The sequence below is a fragment of the Salvelinus alpinus genome, chromosome 14 (genome assembly GCF_045679555.1).
Source record: "Salvelinus alpinus chromosome 14, SLU_Salpinus.1, whole genome shotgun sequence".
Classification (NCBI taxonomy): domain Eukaryota; kingdom Metazoa; phylum Chordata; class Actinopteri; order Salmoniformes; family Salmonidae; genus Salvelinus; species Salvelinus alpinus.
Window position 1 is genome coordinate 31,513,308 of NC_092099.1, and position 12,480 is coordinate 31,525,787.

General features: G+C 41.3%; 1 pseudogene; it reads right to left on the reverse strand.

Moving 5' to 3' along the window:
• Positions 1 to 3,715: 3,715 nt before the first annotated feature.
• The window catches only part of LOC139538186 (tryptophan--tRNA ligase, mitochondrial-like), a 36,434-nt pseudogene continuing 27,669 nt past the window's right edge, over positions 3,716 to 12,480 (reverse strand).

The following is a 12,480-nucleotide window of genomic DNA, read 5'->3' on the forward strand; positions in this document are numbered from 1 at the left end:
CGGACATATTTCGGCTACATATGAAGTCTGGACAGAATATAAGACCGAGAGGAGAGATTCAGCCGAGGCAGGCAAAAAAAACTAAAAAACGAAATAGGCCTATATATTTTTAAATAAATCAAGTCGACCTGTGTAAAAACGTTAGAAATTAGAATCGAGACCTTTATATGTGTACTCAAGTACGCTCGATTCCATTAGGCCTACATTTATATTCAAATTACCTTGACATATATGAAATGTTTTATAGCCTACTGAAAGATCCTGCAAGTTAATATTCTATAAAAATAGCATATCATACTGTATGTCTTAAAGGTAGAGTCAGCCATGTGATGGAGATCAGGTTTCCTCTATTAGCGGCCCACGTGCTGAATTTGGCCCGCAGGTGGTTTTATTTGGCTCCCAAAGTTCTGAGCAATTTGTTTTTATTATCATCATTATTATTAAAAAAAAAAATCATTGTTGGACATAAAATACTGAACACCAGGAAATCAGCTCCAATTGATTTACATTTTGAATATTGTTTCACAAGTATTCCCACACACATTAGAGACATACAAATGTAAGCAAGGTTTGAAATGATTGATTTAGTCAAATATTACAGTGCCTTCAGAAAGTATTCACACCCCTTTTCCACTGTTGTTGTTACAACCTGAATTTGAAATGGATTACTTTGAGTTTTGTTGTCACTAGCCTAGACCCAATACCCCAAAATGTCAGTGGAATTATATATATATATATATATATATATATTTGTTTAAACGGATTTAAAAAAAAAGCTGAAATGTCTTGAGACAATAAGTATTCAACCCCTTTGGTCATGTCTACATTTGACACTTACATGCGACTTCTGCTATCAGAATATGAAGATATCATTGAAAAGACGAAGATGCGCCAAAGTCGCTTTGCGGTCTGATTGTGTCCAGATCTGGCTGACCACTTCCGGTCAGGGATGCATTGTGTGCAGATTTCTTCTCAGTCTGGACGCAATCAGGCTACTGACACCACATACTGTGTGCGACATCATCAGCACTCCTCCCACAAGTCTCCAGAAAATGTGTGTTTTGAGACCGAGAGGCACCTTTTCATTATAACGTTGGAGGAAATTACATTCCTAGCTTGTGAGGAACGTGTTTGCTGGCCTCATAAATGCTAGCCAGCTTGCTAATATTTAGAAGAAAAACAATGTTTCTTAGGCTCGAGTTATGCTAACCCATTTGCAATCCCTTTAGCAGGCTACAGAGGTAAGCTGGCTAATTAGCTACAGTAGTTAGCTACTGCCACCCGTTGTTGTTGTGTTATCATATTTAGCCTATTCCACCGTTTGTAGAATGCATACTGACATTTGAATATAGTGCGGGAAAAGGGAATCCGGACACACTGTGGACACGGTAGACACATTTAAATGTAGGGTTAGACGCATGACGTGTACGGAATTCCATGATCAGAACTCTATGATCAGAATACTAAAGCTGCATGAACTGTCAAGTCTAGACACAGCCTTTGTTATGGCAAGCCAAAATAATTTCAGGAGTAAGTAAAAATGTATCAAGTAACATAAGTTGCAATAATAGTGTTTAACTCATCTTTTTAAACCACACATACAATTATCTGCAAAGTCGAGCAGTGAATTTCAAACACAGATTCAACGACAAAGACCAGAGGTTTTCCAGTGCCTCACAAAGAAGAGCACCTTTTTAGTAGATTGGTTTAAAAAAAAAAGCAGACATCGAATATCCCTTTGAGCATGGTGAAGTTATAAACTACACTTTGGCTGGTGTATCAGTACACCCAGTCACTAAAAATATACAGGTGTCCTTCCTAACTCAGTTGCCGGAGAGAAAGGAAATCGCTCAGGGATTTCACCATAATTTCTTAATTTATTTAACTAGGCAAGTCAGTTAAGAACAAATCCTTATTTACAATGACGGCCTATCCCGGCCAAACCCGGACAATGCTGGGCCAATTGTGCGCCGCCCTATGGGACACCCAATCATGTCCGGATGTGATGCAGCCTGGATTCAAATCAGGGACTGCAGTGATGCCTCTTGCACTGAGATGCAGTGCATTAGACTGCTGCGCCACTCGGGAGCCCGTTCATGCCACTGTTGACTTTAAAACAGTTAGAGTTTAATGGCTGTGATAGGGGAAAACTGAGGATGGATCAACAACATAGTTACTCCACAATACTCACCTAATTGACAGTGAAAAGGAGAAACCCTGTACAGAATAAAAATATTCCAAAACATGCATCCTGTTTGCAATAAGGCACTAAAGTAAAACTGCAAAAAATGTGGCAAAGCAATTCCGTTTTTGTACTGAATACAAAGTGTTATGTTTAGGGCAAATTTCAATACATCGCTGAGTACCACTCATCATATTTTCAAGCATGGTGGTGGCTGTATCATGTTATGGGTATGCTTGTCATCGGCAAGGACTAGGGAGTTTTTTTTAGGGTAAAAAGAAACGGAATAGAGCTAAGCACAGGCAAAATCCTACAGGAAAACCTGGTTCAGTCTGCTTTCTAACAGACACTGGGAGACAAATTCACCTTTCAGCAGGACAATAACCTAAAACACAAGGCCAAATATACACTGGAGTTGCTTACCAAGATGACATTGAATGTTCCTGAGTGGCCTAGTTACAGTTTGGAGTTAAATCTGCTTGAAAATCTATGGCAAGATCTGAAAATGTTTGTTTAGCAATGATCAACAACCAAAGCTCTTACACTCACCCAGAAAGACTCACAGCTGTAATCACTGCCAAAGGTGATTCCAACATTTATAGACTCAGGGGATTGAATAGGCCAACTTATCTAAATCAAGATATTCCCGTTTTATTTTTCATATTTAAAAAAAATTAATGTTTGAATTTTTCTTCCATTTTGACATTATTATGAGGGTTTTGTGTAGATCGTTGACAAAAAAATAAATGCAAATGAAAGTCCTGTGGCTACCATGCTGTAACAGCGTGAAGCAAATCTCTGAACATGCACAGATACTGCGTGAGAGCAATGTGTTGCATCTCGCTGATCTCAATATCTGCGGTGCTGCTCCTGCCAACGTCATTTCGCTGAGTCTAGAATTAAATCAAATTTGGTAGCTTATAGTTCTTAGTCATTGTAGGCTATTATTGGCTCATATGAATAGGCTGTATTTTCAGTCTGCTGCTTATGCCACTGCAAATACTAAAGTTGAAATAACTGCAGTTGGATGTGATCTGACTAGTTAGTTCCCAGGTAAATATGGATCTGGAAAACTACATCAGAGTCCAGCTCCCACAGATGGTCTGCTCCATCACCAGGATGGTGGGAGCAAAGAGGGTGAAAATATTATCCTAAGCAGTCAGGATCCCAGGTTAGTCTATCCAAGTATCACAGGGAGGCTGTGCTCTTCTTTATGTTCCATCTGCAGACAAGAGCCCAGAACTGAACAGGCAGAATGACTACTATTGACAGGGCATTGGCCTACTCATTACTCACTGCCCACAGACTGTGTCTGATGACATGCATGTGTGTCTGTTTATTGTATTAGAGCTTGAAAGTTCTCATTGGACTTTCCACAGAAAACCCATAGCATATCCTATACATATATTTATTGTTTAAGTAAAAAATATATTGCCATTAATTTGAAGCAAGGCATAGAGATGAATAAATGACAACAACAATATACGTAACTCAAGCAAACGTAGTCAAGCACCAGTAGAATCTTCCATTCCCCATACACAGAGTGCAAGTCTCTACTTTTTTAAACAGTTTAACAAGTCCCCCCCCTCCTTTAGCAAAAGTCTACTCTGTGGCGGACCTCCTTGAGGATGGGTGCAGCCAGTTCCGGGCCCCTGTGGGCTCCCTGGGCCAGCAGCCTCTCCAGGTGCCTCCTGTCCCCCCTCAGCCTCTCAATCTCCTCCCTGATCGGTGTGAGTCGCACCACCATGGCCTCCGCGACCAGCTGTTTGTACTTCCCCATGTCTAGCCCCACCGCCTCCTCCACCGTGCAACATGCTGCGTGCGTCAGCACCAGGTTGGACACACCCAGGCGCGCCGCAGGGTCAAAGGTCACCACGGAGGTGAAGTCTGACGGTACAGCGGATTTTGAGGACGATGTTGTCGGGCGAGTCAAGGAGGTTGACGGTGGCCATCTTCTGGGGGTCTGACTTGGACATCTTGGAGGAGGGGTCGCGGAGGGATTTGACCTTCCGTGTGGAGCTTGATTGGGATGAAAAGAGAATATGCCTTGTTAAGGCTGGGTTGTGTTTGGCAACGATATGGCTATTATTGTTATTAAGGTGAATGTACGCATGGGATATCATTACATCAGTTAATCATATCCCGATAAGAAGAACCAGGTCCTGGCAGTATGCTGTCAGCAGAGAAGTCAGGGGTGCATGGGGGGTGGCACTGGAGGATGAAAGGGGGAGGGTCTCTTTCCTGATGAGCTCTTTGTTTCAGGGTGATTTAAGAGGACATCTTTGATTGGGTTTCAAAGTGGTGGCGGGTGACTGGCAGTTCTGCCAGAAGCTGTTGCTCTGGTCTCTTTCCCACAAAACGTCCATCGGTAAACAGCCAAAGACAGCATAAAAAGGCAGCATCAATCAGCCTGAGCCAACCACTGTCCCTAACCCGCCCCTGTAATACACACACACTTTTATCTATCCATCTCAACACGCGGGCGCACACACACATCTCTGAAGTCGTCTTGAGGACATACCCCCTCCCGCCTCCCGCCTCCCCAAATCTATTATCACTTTATTTCTCAGATATATGAGGAAGGGAACGGTCCTTTAATCAAAGCTCCATTGCACGCATGGCTGGTTACATCTTGTGCTTTCATGACGGCGATAAGGAGTATAAAACGGAGTATATCAGAGTGGGGTTATTAAGTATCCATCAGTAGAACATGCTGGCCATGTGTCTTTGTGCATGTGCATCTGGACGTATGTGTATGTATCCATATGGGTATATCTATGTGTATGAGAGAGAGAAAAAGAGAAAGAGAGAGTTGGATTTTGAGTATGTTTACATATGAGTGAGTGTCTGAGTAAGAGAAAATGTACTACACTGCCTGCATCCATAGATGTAACCCCTGTGTGGTACACAGTAACTTACTGAGCAGAACACGTGGCTCAGGGAATAAGTCTCCGTATGTGATCTTGAAGATGCGGGCTAGGTCCTGAGCCAACTCCAGATGTTGGACCTGATCTTATCCTACTGGGACGTGAGTGGACCTGTAACAACATAGAAAACCTCACACTCAGTGAATTTGTTTTTAAATATTAATTTAATTTATTTGCTGCAGCACACCCACACTTAATAGAGACTGAGCTCACTTGTAAAGGAGAATATCCGCAGCCTGCAGGACGTGGAAAGACCACAGCCCCACACTCCCCTCATTCTTCTGTTTACTTTTCATCTGGAGAGAGAGCAAGAGAAATAGGGGAGAGGGGTGTAGCAAGAAGAAAGAGAAAGAAACATTGCAAGGAGAGAAAAGTAGAAAATGAAAGACAAAAAGAAGAAAAAGAAAACAGGTTAGCTTCTCTTTAAGGCGGCATGTTCTCTTTACGAATGAAGAGCACTCGCTCATACAAACTCAACATGGCTGAATCACAGGACATTTTCCACCACGTTTGACGTGAAGTCAGCTGTTGAGTAAACAAAAGGTGTTTTCAGTGTAGAACCAGAACACTGCTGGCCGTCCTTTCCTTCCCTCTGGCCTCCTAGTAAAACTGCATGTGGCCAAGGAAATCACTGTCATTATGAGAACATTTAAACAGATCTGGCAAGTGAGGTGCTGCTATGAGAAACAAACAGGACTAACAATAGTCAGGATGCTGAACATGAGAAAGGAAATGGAGGAAAATGGAAGGATACCATTGAACTTTCCACCATTTGTAACTTGACTAACAATTTAACTGATCATCAACTCAATTGTGCAGCCATTGATATTAATGCATAATTTATACAAAAAGCAGGATTTGTCTCCATGTAAACTCATTCAGTGGTTGTATCACTGCATTTCAAATCCTACAGTATTCCCAAGCTGTTATGTACCTTTCACTGAGGCAGGTGTCAGAGTCGGGGGAATACTGGAGGCAGCCCAGGATCCAGGACAGTTCAGCGTGTTCAGAGACCTGTGGAAGGGAGGGAGACACCACAACCAGTCACTCAACATGGTCCAAGCCTAAAAATTATTATTGGTTTTAAACTAAGCCCACATGTAAAATAAAAAATCAAGTCTCTTCTCCACCACCTCAAATAAATATAACTAAAAACCTTTCAGATCCTCACATGGTGGGACTCCTCAGCTCCACCATGTGGCAGAGAAAGGAACTATACTGGATCTTCCCTGTGCCCTAACAACCAGGTGCTCTGTTGCCCAGATGCATAGCCAATAGCCATACTCCATTATACTACATAAGTGACAAGGCATTAGAGCCATTAAATAACTCCAATCTCCTGGACATTAGCAGGGCTGGATTTAACGACTCCCTCTCTGCATCACGCTACAGCCATCCCATACTTTTCTCTCTCTCTCAACATGGGTCTCTCTAAAACCTATGGGCCTTGCCAACAACTCTCATTAGTGGGAAAAAAGGCGCAAAATCCTTCTGCTTCAGAGACTTAGAGTTTATGGGTGCTGGTGAAGTGACTGCCATCCCTCTCCGCTTAAAACGGATTCTAAAGAGTGTGACATAAACTCAAAACAGCACGGACATAAACAAAATGTTTACAATGAATACTTGTAGCTAGAGAGGGGGGGATTAGTTACAGACAGACTATGAACGTGAAATAGGACAGATGTTGATGACAGCAGAGTGAGGAAGGAGACACTGATATAGATGTAGGTGCAATAAAATACATTTTAGAATGAACATCAACTCCATTCATATTGAATGTGATCTGTCTTCGTAGTATCTGAAACAAACACACTACTAGTAATGTTATGGATTATGTGATTATAGGACTCTTTTTTTTTTTTTTTAGGAGAAAGCCAAGATATTCCTATTAACCTCAGAGCTTTGTGGATCTGCTGCTGTTATTTCAGTAAGAAACGGTGTAACTCAGTGGCGACCAGTGGCGTTTTAAGACTAGGGAAGACAGTTTTTATTTCATTTTTATGTGCATGTCCTTATTTCTTTTACAGCTTATTGAATGACTGTCATTCATATTCCATTCACCTAGCTCAATATAACATCGATGAGATTTAGGCTACTACATGATACTCCAATTTGACCTACACCCATCATGAGGTTGCTACAACGTAGTCTATAAATTAAAGTTTATGACGTAGATGCACAGATTGAGAGACAAATTGGAGTAATCAAGGTGACAGACAGTGATTGTGTCCGAATACCCATACTTGCATCCTAAATAGTAGGCCGTTTGCGTATGCAAAAAAAAAATGTTTTATAGTATGTGACATTTCGAAAATCGAGTATACTTTCGATGCCCAGATGTCATAATCATTTCTCCTTTGACAACAGCTGATAAGAAGATGTCAATTAGATATGGAGATGCATTACCAAAATTAACCAAAAGCGGGAAACAAAACAATCACACATGACACATTCTCAGTATACAAAAATATAATGTTTTATTGTATGTAACTTTTTAATAAAAAAAAAATAGAGTATGCTGTAAATGCCAGGATGTTATACTCATTTTGGCTTTGTAGCTGATTTGTAGTTGCCTGCCGTGCCTTTAACTATCTATGTGCTTTAGTAGCTAGCTAGGACTAGAAGTTATAACTGTTCAATCAGTAACGTTTGCTAGCTACATGGTTACTTGCTGTTCACCGTCATCTTCCAATTTAACTTTAGCCTAGTTAGCTAGCTGGTTAGTTTCATTGCACATATGGGTGTAATCATTACCCCAAACAGTTGCAAAATATTCTGTTTTGCAACAAAAACGAGTGTTTCTATTGGACAGATTCAGGCAGGTTCCCTCCTCGTTTGCTGAACCTTTCCAATAGAAACGCTAGTTTTTGTTGTAAAACGTTTTACAAATGTTTGGAGTATACATCCCTGTTAAGGTAAAAGTAATGGTAAGCTGCACTCATTACTGTTTCACCTTGGCACTCCAATTTTATAAAGTATGTGGCCATCTAGCTACATAAAGTTCAAACAACTCTACTTTACTCATGTTTTGGTTAATGTACTTAATCTCATGTCTTTCAGGATCTAGATAAAGGAGTGTGAGCTGGAGGGGCAGCTGTCACCTGCATGGGTGAAAAATAAGTGGAAGAACCATAGACTTAAGCAAAAATACATTGCAGATGTGGGCTCCTCTTTCTCCCCAAAGGGTCCAGATGGGGAGGTGGGAGAAGGAGGTGACCGCCTGTGAGGCACTCCTTATGGTCATTTTAGAGGCCATGATTAAGAAGTCGTTTTATTTATTTTGTATGCATTTTATTTATAGCTGTTAATGTATTCATTTCTTTACTGTTTTTGGTGAAGTTAGTTTTTTTTTAAACCCAAAGTGGATTTCTGTTCTCATTGAAAGTGTTTTTTGCTTGTAATATTTTTTATTTATTTGATACCGTTACATTTACTGTTGGTGTGTTTTACTTTCAACATCAAAAAATGCACTCGCACATCTGAGCTATCTTGTTGCAGGTGGATGGTAACAATTAGAGAAGTGCCGGGCGTGATGGCTCCTTGCTGTCCCCAGTCCACCTGGCCTTGCTGCTATTCCAGTTTCAGCTGTTCTGCCTGCGGTTATGGAACCGCCACCTGTCCCGGACCTGCTATTTTCAACTCTTGATGATCGGCTATGAAAAGCCAACTGAAAATTATTCATGATTATTATTTGACCATGCTTGTCACTTATGAACATTTTGAACATCTTGGCATAGTTCTGTTATAATCTCCACCCAGCACAGCCAGAAGAGGACTGGCCACCCCTCATAGCCTGGTTCCTCTCTAGGTTTCTTCCTAGGTTTTGGCCTTTCTAGGGAGTTTAGCCACCGTGCTTCTACACCTGCATTGCTTGCTGTTTGGGGTTTTAGGCTGGGTGTCTGTACAGCACTTCGAGATATTAGCTGATGTACGAAGGGCTATATAAAATAAACTTGATTGATTGATTGATTGATTCAAAGTAAAAAGAAACCCTGCACACTGCTGTCGCTTTGGTATAGTAATAAATTGCATTTCTATAATACTTTTCATAACAATCTCAAAGCGCATCAAAAGCAAAAAACAAACAAGCAATATCAGGAGTAGCCTAGGTATAGTTAGGTCAACCAATAGAGGCCAAGTCTTTGAGTGCATGCATCCTCCAAAGCTGGAGAGGGACAGTTCCTGGCTTGATCAGAGGAAGGTGGTCAGGGAGACGGGTGATGAAGATGGAGTCTGGTGACGATCTTTTAGAGGAATAGCTACTCTGGGAACCAGCTTGAGTCATGTAGCCACTAGCATCCTTCACAATGTATGGCACCCACCCAGCTCTGGGCGCCAGAAATCTCAGCACACAGTTCAGAGTAGTAGCCAGTTGTCCTCATTATGAGCCCTTTGCCTCACCACTGCACTCCTCTACTGCTTTACCCACTCCTCTCAAGCTCCAGGTGACTGCAATTGATACATGTGTAGGCCTACGGTACATTCAAGTTCACTCCAAATACGTCATTCCAAATTCTAGCCACTTAGCCCACAACAATAACACGAAAGGTCACTGGGTTGGGCTACAGACCATCCTTTCCGGTTCATATGTGAAGCCGACACTGATGGACCTTGGAAAAAACCTGCTACGACTGGGAAAAATTGTTTTGAACGGTCATCCAAAAAGTCAGAAACTCAGGCAATTCTTCGACCTGAAGATCACCGACATCCTGATTTTACACAGTCTGAGCTAATTTTGTTGCCGAATTCCGAGTTGTCGTGAATGCACCAAAAGTAGGACATTTCGGGAATGGCATACTGCATACTTTTTCTAAACAGTACATGCTAAATAGTATGTAGTACAATTAGTACACAGTATGCAGTTTAAGTAAGTAGTAGGCAAACAGATTTCAAACACGGCCAGTGACACATTCAATACGGCCTTGCACACAAAGTAAGTAGCATACTGTATTCAGGAAATATTTAAAAAGTCAGTTCCACTACCATATTTACATGTGCAGGGATACTGGAGTGATGTAGGTAGATATTGATAGGGGTAAGGGGACTAGGCAACAGGATATAAGATAAACAGAGAAGTAGCAGCTTGTATGTGAATGGGTGTGCGTGTGTATAGAGTGTAGAGTCAGATGGAAGAATGGCGCCGGAGGGGATGGCTGCCGTTTTACGGGCTCCCAACCAGTTGTGCCATTTTGTGTGTTTTTTCGCACTTATTTTGTGCATAATGTTGATGCTACCATCTCCGAAAATAGCTTCTGGATATCAGAACAGCGATTACACACCTCGAACTGGACAAAGATTTTTTCTATAATGAGTCTGACGCAAAGGATATAATATTGCTCCCAGGCAAGGCCCAAATCCCTGTCATTCACATGAAGAAAATAAGGAAATACAGGGGGTGTAGATCAGGGTGTCTTGTGAGAATTAGTCGGCGAGTGGTTAACCTGCCTCTACCATACGTTCTATTAGATAACGTGCAATCACTGGAGAATAAACTGGAGGAGCTCCATTCGAGACTATACTACTAACGGGACATTAAAAACTGTAATATCTTATGTTTCACAGAGTCGTGGCTGAATGATGACGGATAATATACAGTTAGCTGGGTTTTCGGTGCATCGGCAGGACAGAACATCTACGTCTGGTAAGACGAGGGTTGGGGGTGTGTGTCCATTTGTCAATAACAACTTATGCGCGATGTGTAATATTAAAACTTCTTAGGGCTAGGGGGCAGTATTCAGAAGTTCGGATGACTGACGTGCCCAAAGTAAACTGCCTGTTACTCAGGCCCAGAAGCTAGGATATGCATATAATTGGTAGTATTGGATAGAAGACACTCTGATGTATAACAGAACTGATATGTATAACGGAACTGATATGGCAGGCGAAAACCAGAGGATAATTTTTTGAGGTCACCACCCATTCAAACACTTGTCTATGGGATATTCAAAGGAAATCTTCCCAGATTGCAGTTCCTATGGCTTCCACTAGATGTAACCAGTCTTTAGAAAGGGTTTCAGGCTTGTTTATTGAAAATGGAGCTAGAATTTGTAGTTTTTCAAGGTGGCTCTCATTTGGACTGTAGTCTTGTGGCGCGCGTGGATGAGGGCGCGCCCTTCGTTATTTATCTCCGGTATTGAAAATACTATTCTCTGTCTTAAATTTGATTGTTTATTTACATATTAGGGTACCTGAGGATTGATTAGAAACGTTGCTTGACTTGTTTGGACAAAGTTTATTGGTAACTTTTGGGATTGCTATGTCTGCATGTTGAACGACTGGAACGGGTGGATTACTGAATCAAACGCGCCAACTAAACGGACTTTTTTGGGATATAAAGAAGGACTTTATCGAACAAATCAACCATTTGTTGTGTAGCTGGGACCCTTGGGATTGCAAACAGAGGAAGATCCTCAAAGGTAAGTGATTTATTTTATCGCTATTTCTGACTTTTGTGACGCCTCTGCTGCTTGGAAAATGTTTTTAATGATTTTGTATGCGAGGCGCTTTCCTCAGATAATTGCATGGTATGCTTTCGCCGTAAAGCCTTTTTGAAATCTGACAAAGCAGCTGGATTAACAAGAACTTAAGCTTTTAAATGATGTATGACACTTGAATGTTTAAATGTTTTGAATGTTTAATATTACGATTTTTGTATTTTGAATTTCGCGCTCTGCAATTTCACCGATGTTGTCGAGATGGGGCGCTAGCGTCCCACCTAGCCTTAAGAAGTTTTTAAGGTAGTCTCGAGGTATTGCTCGCCTGAGGTAGTGTGGTCTACAGCTTATCATGAGGTACTCTATCTACCAAGAGTTATCTATATTTTTCGTAGCCGTCTATTTACTACCACAAACCAACCCTGGCACTACAGGCCTGTTTTGCTAGCACAGACTGAAATATGTTCAGGGATTCATCCAATGGCATTGAGGAGTATAACACCTTAGTCACCGTCTTCATCAAGAAGTGCATCAAAGCTGGTACAGAGAGATTGAGAAACAGCTTCTATCTCAAGGCCATAGACTGTTAAATAGCCATCACTAACTCAGAGAGGCTGCTGCCTACACTGAGACCCAATCACTGGACACTTTAATAAATGGCTCACTAGTCACTTTAAACAACGCCACATTTAATGCCACTTTAATAATGTTACATATCTTACATTACTCATATCACATGTATATACTGTATTGAGACCCAATCACTGGACACTTTAATAAATAGATCACTAGTCACTTTAAACAATGCCACTTTAAATAATACCACTTTAATAATGTTTGCATATCTTACATTACTCATATCACATGTATATACTGTATTTTATACCATCTACTGCACCTTGCCTATGCCGCTCGGCCATCGCTCATCCATATACTT